Source organism: Rhinopithecus bieti, unplaced genomic scaffold, assembly GCF_001698545.2.
Source record: "Rhinopithecus bieti isolate Rb0 unplaced genomic scaffold, ASM169854v2 scaffold_5626, whole genome shotgun sequence".
Taxonomy (NCBI): Eukaryota; Metazoa; Chordata; class Mammalia; order Primates; family Cercopithecidae; genus Rhinopithecus; species Rhinopithecus bieti.
This window is the reverse complement of record NW_016805666.1, coordinates 5234868-5256038: the sequence shown is the minus strand read 5'-3', so window position 1 is coordinate 5256038 and position 21171 is coordinate 5234868. Positions and strand designations below refer to the sequence as shown.

Below are 21171 nucleotides of genomic sequence, written 5' to 3'. Positions count from 1 at the left end.
ACAACAATATTACATTGGCATAAGCATAGATATGCATATTGCTGGAGCAGAATAGAGCATCCAGAGATAGACCCAAACATATATAAAAAAAATGATTTTTGACAAAAATGCCAAGGCAATTCAATAGGGGAAAAAGTACTTTCCAAAACATGCCACTGGGAGAGGTGTAAGGACTCACATCTGTAATTCTAGTGCTTTGAGAGGCCAAGGCAGGGGCATCACCAGCCTGCACAACATAAGAAGACCCCATCTCTACAAAAATAAAAGAAATTAGCTGGGCATGGTGGCACACACTTGGGGTACTAGGTATTCAGGAGGCTGAGGCAGGAGGATCTTCTGAGCTGAGTAGTTTGAGGTTGTGGAGTTATGATCGCACCACTGCGCTCCAACTTGGGTGACAGAGCAAGAGTCTGTCTCTAAAAAGAAAGAAAAAAGGCACTGGAACAACTTGATGTCAGTAAAAAAATAAAAATATCTGAATATTAATTCACATAAAAGTAATCTAAATGGGTTATTCACCTAAATATAAAAACTGAAACCATATAACTACTACTTAAAAACAAAGCTAAACTAGACATAATCTCGGAGACTTAGGGATAGGCAAGCATTTCTTAAATCAAACACCTAAGGAAAATCATAGGAGAAACTTTCACAATTGGGCTTTATAAAATTTTAACACTTTTGCTCTTCAAGATCAATTAAGAAAATAAATCCAAAGAGAGAGAAAATATTTAAAACACGTATTTTTATAAAGAACTGTGCCTACAGTATACCAACAACTCTTATATCTTAATAGTAAGAAGACAACCCAACTTTTTAATGCTCAAAATATTTGAACAGGCATTTACAAGAGAAAAAATATGAATAGCCAATACATTAAAAAACACCCAACATCATTAGTCATCAGGAAAATGCGACTAAAACACAATGAACTACTACTAACCATCCATAAAATGGAAAAAAAAATTAGAAAGACTTACAAAGTATTATTAATCAATAAAGTGCAAAGTAAATGTACACATTGAATGGAATACTAATCAACAATTCAAAGGAATAAACTACTGATACATACAACAATAAACATGAATTTCAAAATATTTTGCTGAGCTAAAGACACAAAAGACATAGAAGATTATCATATGATATTATTCTAATTATAAAACATGTAAACTAATCTATGTAACAAAAATCCAGTAGATTGTTGCTTGCAGTTGAGGATCAAGGGAAGGACTAACTGCGAAGGTATAGTAAGGATCTTTGAGAAATGATGAAAAATGTTACTTTTTTTTATTGTGATGGTGGTTTTACTGGTGTATACAGCTGTCAAACTCATTGATTTTACGTCTTACATAAATGAAGTTTCTTGCATAGGCTTTTTTCTCAAGAAATTTGATATATTTTATATACCACTGATTTTGCTTTGTTTTGCTACCATAAAATCTAACAGTAATATTTTTTATTCTTGTCAATGATAGTCTAGCATATTTCAGATCAGCCGTTCTTCTGAGACAGCGATAAAACATGAAAATAATATTGAAAAGGATTTATGTGAAGGTATTCAATATCTTCTAAGGCCATCATCAGACTTGGCAGGCCAGCATGTCAGAGAAAAGTCTAGAAAGGTAAATACAATATTCAGTACACTGATGCTTTTTCTTGGTGAATTTGAAGATTTACAAGCTACATCTAAGAGGCTAAGAAGGCAAGCAAAATTTCTGGCATTCTAATGGAAGCCACTGAAAAAAACGAACTCATGAACCACCAAGTAGGTGGGTCTCTGGTAAATGCCCTTTGTTTGCCTGTGGTCCAGAACAATTTCCATGTACACACACAGCAAATATGACAGTATTGAGAAAGAAACAATAATTCTTCTTGGATGGAAAATACATATGATGTATAATGATGATGCTGGGCTTTGAAAATAAGTTGTATTTTTTTCACTGAAAGAGAGGAACGGGCATTTTTAAGCAGAAATCTTTTAAGATCCAGTCCTTCAAAAGGTTTCGGAGAGAGCTTTGTTTTCTCCGTACAGAGCAGGGAGAAAAGACAAGGGAAATTCAGGGAGGTAGAGAAAAGGTTCTATGCTTTTCTCAGAATACATAATTAATGCTTTTGCTTCCTCAGTTTCTTTTCCATAGTTAATCTATATTCTTCCAAAAGCAGAGTAAGTCCCAAAGACTGTCCTTCTCACTATTTCATAGCTGCCAGGAAAAAATTTAAATACCAGGAGGATAAGAACTCCTCTTTTAGACCTCTGTCTCCAATATCATTCTTCAAAATAAACTAATTTTGTGACCAATACTGTGCAGGAAAAATGTCATTAGCTGGCTTTAACCAACCTCTATGCTGCTCTTGGGGTAAAAAAAAAAAGTCATGTTTTTATCTTTTTTCTGCTTATGCAAGACTGTGACCAGTTACTTCACCTCTGAACTTTTAATTCTGACAATGCCATCAGGCTAGGATATCATGCCATTGAATGACATGCTTACAATGGCAGAAGAAACATGAAAAATGGCAATCTATTTACTATATACCACACTGCCTTTAATAAAAGTCAGTCACATATGTTCTGCCTACTCTGTGGGTAGTCTCATGCTAAGCCTCTTGTTGGTGTGTAAGCCTATATAATGTTGCCTGTATCACAATAATTTCTGTGAATCTTAAAATACTGCTGACATTTTCTTGTATTAAACATTAGAAACAGATCCAGAGGGAACTGTGCCTCATTATTTTTCTTTGAACTTTTCTTTCTTTCTTAAGCTTCCTCATTAAATTGGCCATTTTCTTCCTTGGATTTAGAAGTAGCTGACACAAAAGGGCCACACTGATGGTATAGTGATGAGTTTTACAGAATCAATTTTTAATTTTAAAATGACTAAATTAGAAGGGAGATAAAGCATGCAATTAAAACAAATTAAAACTGATAATGATTATCTGTAGAAAAAATTGTGTCCTGGTTTTTTCCAGTATGCCATACCCCTTACAAAACTAATTCCAGTCCCTTCAAAGTTACTTGTTATAGGTAAATTTTTTTTAATACTCTCTTGTAACAGAAAAGTAGAATTCCTTGGCAAAGATCAATTGTATGATATGAGTTTTGAGCCATAGTTTATGGTTTATTTTTAATTGCATATTTCCAGAATTTTGTGAAATTTTTTACAAGTAATTTTTAAGTCATAGTCACAAACACATGTGAACACACATATACATGTGTGTAATAATCCACAAATCACAATGCATCTTGTAAGGTGTGGTGGAAATTTATGATGGTTATTTTTTAATGTTTTCAACTCTGTTCAGGTTGTAATTCAAATTTGCTCATACCAAAATGCTGAGCTAGTTTTAGTACTCTCTTTTCTCAATACTTTTTTTTTTTTTTACGTGCTAACGGCTGTCTACTTATTCTTTATTTTTGTTATTATTATTACACTTTAAGTTCTAGGGTACATGTGCACAACGTGCAGGTTTGTTACATATGTATACTTGTGCCATGTTGGTGTGCTGCACCCATCAACTCGTCAGCACCCATCAACTCGTCATTTACATCAGGTATAACTCCCAATGCCATCCTCTCCCCTCCCCACTCCCCACAATAGGCCCCAGTGTGTGATGTTCCCCTTCCAGAGTCCAAGTGATCTCAGTGTTCAATTCCCACCTATGAGTGAAAACATTCGGAGTTTGGTTTTCTGTTCTTGTGATAGTTTGCTAAACATTGATGGTTTATCCACCTGCTCCATGTCCCTACAAAGGACACAAACTCATCTTTTTTATGGCCTGCCCATAGTGATTCCATGGTGGTTATGTAGCACATTTTCTTAATCCAGTCTGTCACTGATGGACATTTGGGTTGATTCCAAGTCTATTGCCTATTTGTGAATAGTGCCGCGATGAACATACGGTGTGCCATGTGTCCTATAGCAGCCGTTGATTTATATTAATTTTGGGTATATACCAGGTAATGGGATGGCTGGGTCAAATGGATATTTTTAGTTTCTAGATCCTTGAGGATCGCCCATACTGTTTTCCACAATGGTTGAACTAGTTTCAATCCCACCAACCAGTGCCAAAAGTGTTTCCTATATTCTTCCACATCCTCTCCAGCACCGTTTTTTACTGACTTATTAATGATGCATTCTACTGGGTGTGTGAGGGAGGTTTTGTATCTCATTGTGGTTTTGATTTTTGCATTTTCTCTGATGGCGAGTGATGATGAGCATTTTTTCATGTGTCTGTTGGCTGTATGCATGTCTTCTTTGAGAAATGTCGTTCATATCCTTTGACATTCTTTGATGGGGTTGTTTGTTTTTATTCTTGTAAATTTTTGTTTGAGTTCTTTGTACCGGTTCCTGGCATATTAGCCTTTGTCACATGAGTAGATTTGCCAAAAAATTTTCTCCCATTCTGGTAGGTGGCCTGTTCACTCTCGATTGGGTGCTTTCTTTTGCTGTTGCAAGAAGCTCTTTAGTTTAATTAGATTCTCATCTGTCAATTTGGCATTCGTTGGCCATTTGCTTTGGTGTTTTCAGACATGAAGTCCTTGCCCATGCCTATGTCCTGAATGCGTATTACTTAGGTTTTCTCACTCTAGGGTTTTATGGGTATCTAGTCTACAATTTAAGTCTGTAATTCCATCTTGAATTAATTTTCATATAAGGGGAGTAAGAAAGGCATCCAGATTCAGCTTTCTACTTATAGCCTAGCCCAATTTTCCCAGCACCATTTATTAAATAGGGCAATCCTTTCCCCCATTTCTTGTTTTTGTCAGGGTTTGTCAAAGATCAGATGCTGTAGATGTCTGTGCGTATTATTCTGAATTACTCTGTTCTGTTCCATCGCGTCTATATCTCTGTTTTGGTACCAGTACCCCTATGCTGTTTTTGGTTACTGCTAGCCTTGTAGTATAGTTTGAAGTCAGGTAGCGTGATTGCCTCCAGCTTTGTTCTTTTCTGACTTAGGATTGTCTTGGCAATGTGGCCCTTTTTTGGGTTCCATATGAACTTTAAAACAGGGTTTTTTCCACATCTGGAGAAAGTCATTGGTAACTTGATGGAGATGGCATTGAATCTATAAATTACCTTGGGCAGTATGTTTAATGTAACATAACTGTTGACATTCTCCTTAAAATCTATCCAATCTGACTACTGTTCATTATCCCAATTTCTATCACTCTAGTCTAAGTCACTAGTATATCTACTTTGATCCCTGTCATGCCTATCATTCCTGTTTCTGCTTGTATTGTGCTAAATTGCATACCACACATAGGAGCTAAAATGATCCATTTAAAACATAAATCATGTCATGTTGCTTTCCTGCACAGACTTCAATGACATTTCACTGAACTTAGAATAAGGTGCAAACAATTATCATGGTCTACAAGAGACTATATAGTCAGACAACTACTCAAGACATTGCCTTTCTCTCCTTCCACTCTTCTCTCATTCATTTGACTTCATTAGTACTGGACATGTCGGTATTCCTTGGAAATAACAATTCTGTCCTGGCTAAGGCCCTTTTGTGCTTGGTGTTTCCTCATCCTGCAGTATCCTTTCCCCACATCTTGGTCTGAATTGCTGCCTTTCTTCGTTAAGGGATCTGTCCAAATATCTCAACAGAGAGAGTGTCCTTTAATAATCCTATTTAAAGTGGCACGAGACAAGTATAAAGTAGTCTGTGTTGTTTAAAGTGCTAGAAAATGTTGAAACTTAGTATTTTGGGGAAAAATCACTGAAGATTTTGCATGGTACTTTTCTCATCAGCTAGAAAAGTGGGAGAAAATAATATATCTTCACAGAGTGCGGCAAAAATCTGAGAAAATATCTGCAGGATAATGGCTCCTTAACTGCATAACACAGTAAAGATATAAAATTCTATTTTATTGGTGATTGTAAATAATTGGGGGCAATATTTTTCTGACAGTGCTGATATGGGAAAACCATATACGCAGCACCTATATTTGTATGATGTTTGGATTTTACAGCTTCACAAATATTTGTATAGTTTTCTTCAAAGTCATTCTGTGACAATAAAAAATAGTACTACCTGTATTATCATCATTTATATATGAGAAACTGAGGCCCAAAATAGTGAAATGGCTTGCATTCACAGCCTACAAGTGCTAGATTTTGCACCTTATACCAACTTTTATCACTACAAATTTAGTATTTTTTCATAGCACTATATAACAGAAGGGGTAAATGCTAGAGGAAAATATATAAACCCAAATAGTCAATCTAATTAGATCCATGTCGAAGAATTATCTATTAATTATCTAGTAATTTTGATAAATTATCTATTAATGCATTTATACAAATAATGAACCATTTCTCTTTGATAAATTATCTATTAATGTATTATACAAATACTAAACCATTTCTGCTTATGCAAGGAAAGATACTTTTTCTATTGCTACAGTTATAAAAGCAAAAAGAAATTACAAAATGGTTGGAGGGAGTTAACAGTAGTTGTTGAGTTCCTGAGTTTGTCACCACAAATGGGAGGCTTTCACAGACCTTAAAATTAACTTCCTTCATTGCCAGTTGACCGGCTGCACAAGACAGCCTACAGATCTTCATTAAGTGGATTAAACAAGCTTGCTATGTTTTTCTTTCTAGCAACACAAGCTATATGAAAATCTCCAAAGAGAATGCCCTTCTTGACAAGATTTATTCCTGACAAGCTGTCAAAGCAGCATAAAGCCAAGGCTCCAGTGAATTAATATAAATGAAGATCACCACCCTATGTACAATATCCAAGAAGGAGATGTCTCCAGGTCATAGATCCTGGAACTCTATGTTTAAGAAAGTTTTTAATCTGTTAGAATTCTAGGTATGAGAGGCATTGTGTGGCCACTCAAATCTTATTTTACAATTACAGAGGGAGCACCACACTTTAATTATGATGGTTCTAGAATATCATTTTCATGACCACTGCTTCAAATTTTAACATGTTATCATCAGAGAAATCAGCACAGAGCACAAAGCTTTCAGTTTAAAAATGTATGTTATTGTTTATTGTTTAAATTTTTATTAATTGCTACTATTTTCAGTGTTCTGTGTTAAATTCCACAGAAGACACAGAGAAAATTATTGATTTTCTGCCCTATCATGGTTATTGTCTAGAGGATGGATGAAATGTTTATGCAGATGACCAGGGGATGAAGAAGAAAGTAATCATTTCTATTAAAAAATACTAAGTTTGAGAGTTTGGGAAAATGCTTATTCTTATAGTAGAGTCTGGGTTTCAGAGCTGGGTAGTTAGAGATTATTTAGTCTATTCTTCTCATTTTAGATATGAAGAAATCTAAGCCCTGGTTGGAAAACTTAGTTTTTTAGTTCATGTAGCTACTTAGTAACAGTTAGTTCATGTAGCTACTTAGTAACAGATTCAGGAGCAAAATAAGCTATCTGAGTTCCCAGTCTTCTAATATTTATAGGAATGGATGCACACAATGGTTAAGAATAATAGTTAGCCTTGGAACTCAGGAGAATTGAACACCTGGATGTATTTTATACCAGGCAGCCCAACTGGTGGCCACATTCACCATTTAGAATCCTGGCTAGCTTCTCACGCCATATCCAACTATGACTTTTCCAGTGAGAGCTCTTCAGGAAAATGGGCCAGGGCTTTAAGAAAAGAAACAAACAACAACAACAACAACAAACAATTCTAGCCTTCAACAATCTGTACAACATCTAACTCTTAAATTGCTCAAGATTCTGCCTCATCACAACTCTCTCTACAACCTTTAACACCAGTGCCTTCAACCACTGTCATTGACACAACATCCTGACCGGTCTTCATCCAGAACCCAGGTTCATACTGCCTATTGGACAGTTACACCTTAACATCTAAATAACATATCTAAATGGAAATATAATTGTAATAAAATGGGAAATCTCTAAAGCTGAGGTCCTTACCTCTGTTGCTGTGGTATATTTCTCCTGTTCCATGCTCCCTCTCTCCGTGCAATTAAACCTGCAAAATTTTAAAATCATTTGTCAATTGTGTTTCCACATTCATAAGTCATTTTCTTTCATGCCTCCTGCTCTCTAAAAGCTTCCCTGGCTTTTCTTTTCTCTGTGCTCTACCACTTACTAGAGTTGACAAATTTCTTAAAATCCCTGGGTGTCAGCATTTGCAATTGTAAAAGAAGGATGGTCATTTCAGTTACCTTAAAAAAGATGATTACGCTGGGATCATGGGGTTACTGGATGACTTTTCTGCTTATTTTCTTTTGTGTTACTTTCTACATTTTCTGTAAAGAGCATTATTTGCTTTAACAATAGCCAAATAAATGCACAAAATTAAAGCAAAAAAAAAAAAAAAGAATTGTTTGTGCCACTTTTGTATTTTATTTGAAAATGATATTTTCCTCTTTTAAATTCAAGCAGTAATAACTAATTATACAATGAAAAATCCCTTCATCTGTGGCAAAAACTGGTAACTATCGAGCAAACTTTTTTGCCTCTTACCCTGGCACGCAACCAAATTGCCGCATTGTCAGACTCACTGGCACTTAGGTGTGAGCATGTGATAGTTTCCTAGCCAACAAGTAAAAGTAGTAATGTGCAACCTCCAAGCCTTCCCATAAAAATCTCCATCTGCAATTCTCCATGCTCCTTCTCCTTCCTCCAAATGAATTTTGCTCTCTATGAGAACTTTAGAAGTCAGTGGGAAAAAATGTTACGAAGTCGGTCATCCTGGGTTGCTGAACAACTGTACGACATAAGACACCCCCACCCTCATCATTACAATTAATGTAGAATCTCAATGAAGCGATATGTGAGCAAAAAAAGACTTCTATTGCATTTGAGCCATTATGTAATTTGGACTGTACATGTTAACAGCAGTAAGCCAATTTTAAATATATCTGACTTCCCAAATTAACCACTTATAACAATCAGAATAGACTAGGTTTATTTGGTGGCAAACAAAACCCAAAATTCACAACAATTTAAAACACTAAAAGTTTATTTCTTGTTTCTGCAAACTTCTTGATAGTCCTGGTGACTGTCAGGCAGTTGTCCTTGTATATGAGTCAGCCATTCAAGCTGCTTTTACCCTGTGGCTCTACATTTTCAACACAAGACCCTGTGCATGCATACTGGCAGAATTTAAAAAGGGCTTTTCGTTTTTGTCAGCTCAAAAGTCAGTCGCACTCATTGTATTTGCCAGATCTAGTTTCCTGGCTTCAGTTAACTGCAAGAAAACTATAATCTTCTGTATGTCCAAGGAGAGAACAACTAGCTGTTAGCGAACACAGTCATGTCTACTACACAACTGTCACCTATTTCTAGAGAAATGAGGGTCTACCATATAGACATATTTCTAGAGAAATGAGGGTCTACCATATAGACATATTTCTAGAGAAATGAGGGTCTACCATATAGACAGTGTTTAAACTTTTGCTTTTTCATTTAACATATTTTGCAGATTTATATATAAATTATTCCTTTCTAATGGCAGAATTTATTCAATATGTCACTCATTGTCGGAAATTTGACTTATTTCCAGACATTTTCTATTGCAAAGAGTATTGCTGTGAACATTATTTGAGTATATACTAGAATATCTATGAGATAAATTCCTAAAAATAAAATTTCTAGGTCATATTTGCATTTTTAATTTTGATATATAGTTTTATGACACATATATGTAATTTTATCCAATGAGTTTGCATGAATTTACATCATTGGCAACAATTTAAAAAGGAAGTTGTTTCCTTTCAAGTTTGCAATGACAGTATATTATCAAAATCATGTGAGAGTATTAGGTGTAATCTGCATAGTAGCCTATCACATTGAGTCATGCATTATTTAACAATAGGGGTGCCTTCTGCAAAATGTGTCATTAGGTGATTTCCTCATTACGTGAACATCACAGAGTATACTTACACAAATGTAGATGGTATAGTCTACTATGCAATTAGGCTAGATGGCATAGCCTAGAGGCTACAAAACTCTATAGCACATTACTGTGCTGAATAGTGTAGGCAACTGTTGCACAATGTAAGCATCTGTGTATCTGGTCGTAGAAAATGAACAGTAAAAATACAGTATTATACTCTTATTGGCCTGTATATGTCACCTGTCTTGACTGAAACATCCTTATGTGGTACATGATTATATTTATATTTAACAGAGTAAACGTTACTGAATATTGATTTTGTTTCTAATATTCAAATTACATAAAACATTACACATAAATATGTACCCACATTTTAATTATTTTATTAGATTTTCCTTTTAGAAGTGGAATTACCATATCTACAAGTGTGAACTATTTTAATTTTCTTGATATTTTATCCAATTGCTTTACAAAAAGGTTTTACCAATTTACACTTCCTCCAGAGTTATGTGAAGGCCTCTCTCACTTCACTTCCACCAATATTAGGTTTTATCATTTTTTAATCTTTGTAAACTAGTAAGCTGCATAAGGGCAATACTGGAAATTGACAATGCCACCTCTGTAACAACTAACTTATGAGACATTAGCATGACAAATTCCATTATCATGAATATTCTAAGGGGTTTTCTTAGCGTTGCATCTTTTTACAATGTAGCATCTTTTGGGAGGTAGAATCACTATTCCCCAGTGGCATGTGGTTTTTGTGAACATTTCAGTCATGTTATCTTGTTACAGGAATTCCCTATTTCCCTGTTCCAACAAATACCCTAAGCTGTGCCAATTCAAGACCTTCCTTAATATTAATCTGCAGAACCTGCAATAAATAAGCTGTTGCCCTTTAAGGGAAAGGGCAGTGTTGCTAAACTGAGAGGAAATACTACTGGAATGGCCAGGGGCTGTATCTTATTTAAAATATGAAGAATGAAGCTAAGCACAGATAACAAAAGAGAGAGATAATATTTTAGCAATTCTGAGTGCATAATTCCTGCCCTAGGTGCTTTGTTTTTCTGTATCTCTTGCTTTCAACTTTAAGCTATTCTTTTCTTCCCAGCCAGTGAGTTTCTTTTGTATAAACTAATTTGAGCTGAATTCTTACCTTTTGCAACTGAAATAATTCCTACTAATACACACACTAAAGCAGTACCTTTACATACTTCTCTGCTACTTTGCATTCTGATAACCAGAATGTTAGTCATCATAGACAATGTAAATCTTATTAAATTTCATAAAGAAAGCAGTATTAGATCCACAAGTGCCTCCCAAATATTCAAAGATATTTTTCAGAACTTGCTATAATTTTAATATTACTGTATTGATTTGATTACAATATATTATTATAAACTGGAGATCCTTTTCTTGATATGTAATAGATGAGTCCAAAACCTATTAGCGTCCAACCCTGCTGAGTACCTGTTACAGAATTTTACTCTTTGGTGTCCCTTGAAGTAGGAGTCAAAGGCTATATTTTGGAGTAAGAGGCAGGTGCTTACATCTGGACACGTACCCAAACTTTAAAGCTGAACTAATCTAGAGTAGCTAGTTTTACAAAATTGAATAGATTGTTTTAGTTCAGTTTCCTCACCTATAATAACCTCATTTGAATGACTAGTAGAATCCCTCCTTGTTCTCACATTCTAATGAATTTTATAGTAAAAATGAATCAATGTTATAGTAAATTTAACTTCAAAGTAGCAAGTCTGACCTTAATCCAGTCCAGTTTATGTTGAATAAATAAAATATTGCTTTCATTTATTCTCCTGTTGACATAAAATGAACTGACACTTTAAAATCTTCTGCTTTTATTTCATTTATACAGTCACAATGACTTAGGTGTTTCTGAATAGCCTAGATCAATTAAAGCATTATATATCAATTGACATTTCAAAATCATTAGTTAAAAAGAGTTACATTTCTGGTGGATAGATTATTCTGTGATTATAAAAGGTCTATAAAATTTGTCCCTAGTTATATTAATAAATAATTATATTTGTAGGTTTATCATAAGAACTGTAGTTCTGAACACCTTTTATTTAAATAAACTCATGATTTTTCTGAATGGCAGTTCAATAGATATGGACATCTTTTTAGAAAACAATTAAATCAAGGTTTCCTTTGGGCATGCAATTACTTGGCCTTGATATGGATTTTAAGTTAGCATGCTAAAACTGGGATTTTCTTTCTTTTCTTTATTTTTTATCAAATCAAGAACCCACGAAATGAAATGATGCTACAGTAGAAACTACATTTGGCAAATAGAATGAGAGTAACAGCTCCAATTTTCTACTGTTTTTTTTTTCTTCCACATTAACATAATTCCATTAAGAATATCTACAGAGAGTTTCTGGTGTGCAAGACCATACATCAGATATTGCAGAAGATAAAAGAAATGAAACAGAAGTAACTCTATTCTAAGGTGAATGCCTTCTCCAGCAAAATGAGTAAAATGCACACATACAAAAAATTATCATTGTTACATATTTATTGGGCATCTTTTGTCTCCAGGAAACTTACATTTTAATGAGAGAGACATACATAAAATAACTTTAAATACTGCTATGAAGAAAGTAAAACATCACAATAAAATAGACAGTAACTGGGAAGTTACTTTACATTAGATGCTTTCTGCAGCAGTAGAATATAAACTAAGACCTGGATAACAAGAAAAAGCCAGTCAGAAAGATCTGAAGAAAGTATTTCAGGATGAGTGAATAGTTCAAGGCCTTAAGGCATTAATATAACATATTACTAACAAAGGAGGCTTACGCTGAGGACAAGAGGCCAAGAGAATTCAGAGGTGTAAGAACATAAGTAAAAGCAGATATAGGAGATTTGTGAGAAACAAATTAAACCTACCTCAAATTTGAGCGGGTTTCATTAAATGGACATGTCAAGGTCAAGGAAGAGAACCCAAGATACAAGGAAAAGCATAAACTAGGAATTTCTAACACACAGTTACAGTCTTAGATTATGTAGTGAGGTGTAATATTTACCAAAATGAAAGAGTAGCATCAGGAGGTCTTTAGTGGACTTTTCCAAAAATGTCATGAAAAAACAGATATTGACTTCTTCTAGAATCTCAGAGCAAATACTTCCCCATAATCCAAGGTATTAATACTTTAGGAAATAAATCTGCTTTTAATTATTAAAACTTGAAATTACATATCTTATTCTCCTGTCCTGTGTGATTTTTTAAATATTCATTTACAAAAATCCTTCTCTCAGAATTTTCCAGGGAATAATTATAATTATTTGAGAAATGATTTGTATAATTAAGAGCTAAAAGAAACTTTAAAGCTCACCTAACCCAAAACTCTAAATTTACAGATGAAGAGATCCAGAGAAGTAAATCTTGCCCATTGTCACAAAAATAATTGAAGAGATAATCAAGATTTGAACCTAATTCTGCATTGATTCCCAATCCAATACCTTTCATTGTTTCCTTATTTTTAATTATGACCATAATTACTTGTATACACCTATAACAGTAAAATTGTATATATAATGTAAACCATAAGATGTGTGTACAGTGTGTGTGGGGGATAATTAAATCAAGCTATTTAACATATATTTTTTATGGTGTGAAGGTTGTTGGTCAAAGGACATAAAATTAGTCAAAGGGTACAAAGTTTCAGTGACGCAAGGTAAATAAGTTCTGGAGATTTACTATACCGTATAGTGCCTGTAGTTTATTTTACATTGTATACTTTCCAGTTTGCTAAAGGGTGTATCTTCTGTTATCCCTTCTTATGACAGAAAAGTAACAATAAATAAAGAGGGCAGGAGGAAATTTTTGGAGGTAATGGATGTGTTTATGGCATATATTGTGATGATGATTTCCTGGGTGTACACTTATCTCCAAAATCTTCAAGTCATATAGATTAAATAGGTATAGCTTTTTTGTATGGCCAATCATATCTCAATAAAGTAACTTTTAAAATATCTGAGAAAACTCAGGCAACTAAAACAGAGTAAGATATGAAGTATATCAGATATAATTTGCTTAAATGAAAATTTTAAATATCATATCTTTGGATGCCTTTAATATTTTACAACTAGAGATGATCCAAGTTTTTTTCTTTAATGTCACAATCCTTCACTTGCATTCAGGTATGATTTCTTTTTTTTTTTTTTTTTGAGACGGAGTCTCGCTCTGCCGCCCAGGCTGGAGTGCAGCGGCCGGATCTCAGTTCACTGCAAGCTCCGCCTCCCGGGTTTACGCCATTCTCCTGCCTCAGCCTCCCGAGTAGCTGGGAATACCGGGCATCCGCCACCACGCCCGGCTACTTTTTTGTATTTTTAGTAGAGACGGAGTTTCACCGTGTTAGCCAGGATGGTCTCGATCTCCTGACCTCATGATCCACCCGCGTTGGCCTCCCAAAGTGCTGGGATTACAGGTGTGAGCCACCGTGCCCGGCCAAATTTGTAAGATTTATTGACAGAAAGATTTCAATCTATCTGAAATATCACACTCTTCTATCACTCACTCAGCATTTTTGAAATTTAGCCTCCTTTTTATCTAAAACCACAATGTAAAAATTTGTTGATGCAGCTTCTGAATATTTTATACCAAATCCCTAAGTATTGTTCAAGAATTAGAGAAGAAACTTTAAGACCCTTGTATTTATCTTTACTAGATTAAGGATGATTACAGGCCAGGAGCAGTGGCTCATACCTGTAATCCCAGCACTTTGGGAGGCTGAGGCGGGCGAATCACCTGAGGTCAGAAGTTCGAGACCAGCCTGCCCAACATGACGAAACCCCATCTCTACTAAAATATGAAAATTAGCCAGGCATGGTGGTGCATGCCTGTAGTTCCAACTATTCAGTAGTCTGAAGCAGGAGAATTTCTTGAACTCGGGAGGCGAAAGTTTTAGTCAGCCTAGATCGTGCCACTGCACTCCAGCCTGGACAATAGGAGTGAAACTCCATCTCAAAACAAAAAAACAAAAAACAAAAAAACCAATGGTTTTTAATTAACTTTTAAATATAAAAATGTTTACATGAAAGCACAGCGGTGTATTCTCAAAAAAGGTTAAACTCTGTCTTTTTAAAAAAATCTCTCTCTTAATGCTATTTGCATATGAAACTGGTATTCAGCTGCCTAATTTTTATCTTATTAAATGCAAAATAGATCTCTAAAATCCTACTAAAATAAAACTCAAAATGGACACACTGCATATACATACTTTTTTAAAACTCAATGTATTAGTTACCTTACAAACTGCAGTTTGTGTGTGAATCATCACATTCATCACTTAACAATCAGTTATTTTTGGATAGAATGCCTAAGCCCAATAGTGACAACAACATCACAATTCAGTTTAATGAGAATGGCTATTTCTGAGTGAAACAGAGAAAAGTGAGAACAAGAACAACATGACTAGTTCCTAAGAATGCATATAACTTCCAATTATGCCAGCTAATGGGTTTTTAAAGATTGTCCTAGATCTTTCCTTTAATTCCATTGATTTGATTTTCCATTTCTTTCTCTGTTCTCTGTCAGATTCATTTTTGTTGTGAGCACAGTCATAGCAGCACTCAAAGCCAAAAATGTTTTCTAGCAAGTTGGGCTAGGGTTCGGTTGGCACTGGTTGCTCAAATATAAAAAACAAATGAGAAGATGAGAGGTATATTAGTGAAGTGCAATAGCCCCAAATGGGAGAAGGATAGACTTGTTGAATATGAAAGAGACACCTTAATTCTCTAACGTTCATTTGGCACAACTGTAAAAGTAGAATATTAGATTTACCCTTTATCCTCTAATATGGTTTTGATCTTATTACTACTGTATAAACTTTTAGAATTAGATGATCTCTAAGTTAACTTTAGCAATCACCCAAAGTAGTCCATACATCATTTGAGTTAGATGAAAAACTTCGTACATTTATTTCTATGGAGTGGCTCCTTAGAAGTTTCTGGCAAATCAAAGAATTGTCCTGAATCACTCCTTATCTTTCAATGGTTGGGAAATTCAGGATCTCATAAGAAACCTGACTTCTCTACTTCACATGCTCAGCATCAGTAATTGAGGGAAACCTCACAACCTCAATCATAGGCTAGTATTTTTTATTTGACATCAGATGATATTTAGTCTTTGAACTAAAATTGTTTGTTGATAATACTCAGACTCTTCAATTCAATGTGGTTCAATGTCCTGGCACAGGATTTCTGGAAGATTTTGGGACAAAAAAATAAAAAACAAACAAACAAAAAACCTTCTTATGATTAACTCAGCCTGTTTTCTCTCAGCACAGGGAATTGACTGGAGCTCAGAATAACAGTATTCTGAAATAGCGCTTATAGATGATATATGACTGCTTGAGCTTCTATCAGTAGCATTCCTTCCATACTTTCCCTGTACCCAGATATCTGCCTAATTATTTAACCAACAATAAACCCCAATATGTACAGTGAAGGTGAATTTTGAATGGTCTTGTGATTCTGAATTCAGTTTAAGTGAGGTTCTCGCCAGCATGGAAGCTTGTCCTTAACATAATTTCCACGAAAATGTACAATATTAAACACCTTTCTCTGTCTCTCCTTTACCTACTCACTAAGCTCTCTTGTGGATCAGACACAGTCACAAATTACCCCTTCTGATTCATAAACATCTAACAGTTTTGCTTTATCAATCTTAATTAACTTGCTTTAGAAGTACTAACCAGAAAGGAGAAGCAAAGGGAAAGAGATTAGGAAAGAAGCTTATGTTGAATTTTAAAGAATGCATTGCTGGGAGGTCAAACTTAATACTGTATTCCTTTCAAATATGCTATTCCTCATGGGCATGAAAACACATTAGTAGTTAACACACACTCTCCTCAAGATAAAATAAAAGTTTCAAAAATCAAAATATTGATGACATTGTCCCAATAGTTTGTTTTTAAAGACAGGAAAGAGTTTTCTAGTGACTTGGGCTAAGCTTGGGTTAGCACTGGTTGCTCAAATACAAAGAACAAATGAGAAGATGAGAGGTATATTAGTGAAGTGCAATAGCCCCAAATGGGAAAAGGATAGGCTTGTTGAATATGAAGGAGACACCTTAATTCTCTAACGTTCAGTTGGCACAACTGAAAAATTAGAATATTAGATTTACCCTTTATCCTCTAACATTGTTTTGATCTTATTACTGCTGTATAAACTTTTAGAATTAGATGATCTCTAACTTAACTTAGGACAACTAAGTTATCATCTGGGATCCATGGACCCGAAGTAGTCCATACATCATGTGAGTTGGATGAAAACCTTTGTGCATTTATTTATTTGGAGTAGCTCCTTAGATGTTTCTACCAAATACAAAGAAATTTCCAGAATCACTCCTAATCTTTCTATGGTTGGGAAATTCAGGACCACACAAGAAACATGACTTCTCTACTTCACATATTCAGCATCAGCCGTTGGAAACCTCATACCCTTAATCACAGGCTAATATTCTTTATTTGATATCAGATGTTATTTAGTCTGTCAACTAAAACTGTTTCTTGATAATACTCAGACTCTTCAACTTCAATTCCGTGTGGTTCAATGTCCCAGCACAAGATTTCTGGCAGATTTTGGATAAAACAAAAACAAAAACAAAACACCCTTCTTATTATTAACCCAGCCCAGATGGTGATATCTCACACATTGTCCTTGCTGGGTTCAATAAATCTGACACTTGTCCTGCTGAGCTGATGTAATCCACATCTCGTCTCTCTTCAATTCGTTTGTATTCCTTTGATCACAATTGCCATGTATTCTGATGCTTTTATTTATAACTAAGAAAAACATTTTGGATACTGCCTTTGGCTTTCTTCCAAAAAGCCAACAAGATGACACCTTTTAATTCAACAGCCAACCCCTCTGTAGCTTAACCATTTCGAGTACATTCTAATATTGATTTTATATATTTTCCATTGATAATGATTTTCTATCTTTAAAAATAGGTACTTTCTTATTTCTTGCAATCAACTTGCCTGTCTTTTACTGTGGTAGAAGTTGTTATTCATCTTGTAATAAAGCAAGGTGGTCTAAAGCCAAAGTAGCACTTCAGTCACACCACATTGACCTACGAGATGCATTACCCTAAAATATGACTTTGAAAGATCCGGATAGCTCAGTTGAGGTCTTGGGGGAATCTCCTACAACTCTTCTGTTCAGGCCACAAGTTTTCTCTTAACTTTGTTCTTAATCTTTTAGATAGATCTGTAAGATTTTATAGATATTATAGATTCTGTAAGTTTCCCAGCTCTTGTTATTGAGAGAAAGATGTCTTCATAAATCTCTCACAGATAAATATGGAAGATTAAGCTGTCAGAACTAGAAATTGTGTGCTGCAAGTGATTTCTTGTATGACATTAGGTAAACTTCTTCACTTTTCTTGTTCTCATCTTTTTTTGTTTGTTTGTTTTGTTTATGTAGTGAATGTCAATTACACTTATGTTTTCTGTTCTTTCATAGAACATATGACTGGGACAACATGAGAGAAACAGCTTTGTGGGTTTTTGCATACTGCAATACTGTGATTATTAAAAACGAAAATGCAATAGGAACATTAGAAATAACAAGTAGAACCTAAATGGTCTTCAACAGAGGTGCTAAACGATTTGACTGCAGTAATCGTACAGGCTTTAGCTAAGCGTAATGTGACTGATTATCAGCTTTAACACAAAACATTTTCAGGCTTTTTCTTAGTTGATGTGACTACATCAAAGTGAGCACCTCCAATGTTAGCTCACAAAAGTTTTCACTGGCCGGGTGCAGTCACTTACACCTGTAATCCCAGCACTTTGGGAGGCCGAGGCGGGCAGATCACCTGAGGTCAGGAGTTCGAAACAAGCCTATGGCGAAAACCCGTCTCTACTAAAAAAAATATAAAAATTAGTTGGGGGAGGTGACAGGCACCTGTAATCCCAGCTACTAAAGAGGCTAAGGCAGGAGAATTGCTTGAACCCGGGATGCAGAGGTTGCAGTGAGCTGAGATCGCACCATTGCACTCTAGCCTAGGTAACCAGAGTGAGATTCTGCATCAAAACAAACAAACAAAAAATATAGTTTTCATTTAGCATACATAGTTATTGTTTCTGCCTCAGGAATCATCATGTTCCAGGAAAATAAATAAGCCAGGTCTAAATATATCCTAAGAAATTTTGATAAGAAATAAGTAGCATCCTTAGTTCTGCTATGAAGATATTATTAATCTTATACTATATTTAATGAATAAATAAAGTTATATATGAAGTTTTTGTGCCCTAGCATTTGTGGCATTGGTTGTGTTAATAATCAGAATAATTATTAGTGATAATTATCAAGATAATATACCAGGAACATTTCTGAATTTTTTTAGTTTACTTTGAAAATAAAGTTGAATAAAGGACAAAATGGCCATTGTCATTGTGAAGAAACTTAGTAATGGTTTTCTCCATCTGTAAAATGCACTAACCTGCATTTTATTGTACTAATTTCTTTAATAATTATATAAAAATTATATAATTTACATTTATATGATAGCACATAATATCTGACTTTGGTTGGTTAAAACCACCTATCCAAAGTCAGATGTTACGTGCCATTGTATAAAGGTTTTTATCTAACTGTTACTGTTTGTGTTGGTTATCCTTAAATACCACATATAAAGTATGCTCAACAATTTAACAACTAAACATAGAAAAATACAAAGACTTCCATTATTTTGCAATATGGCAAACTAAACATTAATGGAATCACTTCCCATAACCATACAACTAATTTTGATGAATAAAATGTGAAAACAACAAAAATCCTATGTGCAGAATAGGAGAGAATTCTGTGAGTGCTGGAGCTTACATTAACCTGGAGTCAAGTGTCCATCACTGATAGCCTAAAGCCTCTATTATAATCAGTCAACTGCACTGGAGAGAGGAGGACAGTGACTAGGGTGCTGGCAGAATGGCAGCTCAGTTAAGAAAAATTCGGAGAAAAACAAGGCTTCTGAACAATCATAAGTGAAAGTCAGTTAAAACCTGACTGGAGAGAGTTAGCAGAGATATGTTTACCAGTCTCTGATTCCAAGTGAAGCTGAACAAAAAAGAAAATGTTTACTACGAAAATTCTTTAAGTATTATTTTGTTTATAATTGACACACGATAATTGCACATATTTATGTGGTGCAATTGATGTTTCATTGCATGTATACATTGTATAATAAACAAATAAAAGATAATTAGCATATGTGTCATTTTAATTGATCATTTCTTTATGGTGATAGTATTGAAAATCCTCTCTTCTAGTTACCTTGAAATATACAATACACTATTAGCTATAGTCACTCTACTGTGTAATAGAACACCATAATTTATTCTTCCTGTCTAACTGCAACTCTACACACCGAGCAACTGCTCCCCCTTCCTGCCAACCCGCCATCTCTGATAGTGTCTATTCTACTGCCTATACTTTGTTTTGTTTTGTTTTGTTTTTTGAGACAGAGTCTTGCTCAGTCACCCAGGCTGGAGTGCAATGGTGTGATCTCAGCTCACTTCAACCTCCCTGTCCCGGATTCAAGCGATTCTCCTGCCTCAGCCTCCCAAGTAGCTGGGATTTCAGGCATGCGCCACCAGGCCCACCTAATTTTTGTATTCTTATTAGAGACGGGGTGTCACCATGTTAGCCAGGCTGCTCTCCAACTGCAGACCTCAGGTGATCCACCTGCCTCGGCCTCCCAAAGTGCTGGAATTGCAGGAGTGAGCCACCGCGCCCGGCCTCTACTGTCTGCACTTCTATGACAGTAACTTTTTTAGGTTCCATATATGAGTAATTTCATGCAGTGTTTTTGTCTATCCGGGCCTGGGTTATTTCGTTTAACATAATGTCCTCCAGTTTCATTCATGTTGCTTCAAATTTATTTGAGAATTCTTAACAGCAAGTTTGCATTTATATGAGTCTGGGGACAGATTTACCACCACCTTTGGGACAAAAGTCTCCAAGCTGAAAATTTCTTTTAGAGTGGTTCCAGGTTGGTATTACCCTCAGACTCCTAGAAAAGGTTAAAAAAAAATCCAGAAGAATGTGTATTTTCAAAACAAGTCTCAAAGAATTCACATAAAATTCTAAGTTATATGATAAGCCTAAAATTAATATATATATATATATAAAAGAGGAAATATTTAAACATTTCTCTCCATATGAATTAGCAGAAAATAATGAAATGTTAAACCCATAAAGTCTGCAAGTATTAGAATTATCAGACAAGAATATAATGTCGATAATGTTGAATATGATTTTTTTAAATGCTTTGAAAAGGCCAAGTAAATC

General features: G+C 34.9%; 1 long non-coding RNA gene across 1 annotated transcript in view; it reads right to left on the bottom strand.

The window, feature by feature from the left end:
• Positions 1–8653: 8653 nt before the first annotated feature.
• The window catches only part of LOC108530485 (uncharacterized), a 50008-nt gene continuing 37490 nt past the window's right edge, over positions 8654–21171 (bottom strand). The window contains exon 6 of the long non-coding RNA XR_001885846.1: positions 8654–9103. This is a non-coding gene — a long non-coding RNA (uncharacterized LOC108530485). The remainder of the gene's footprint in view (positions 9104–21171) is intronic.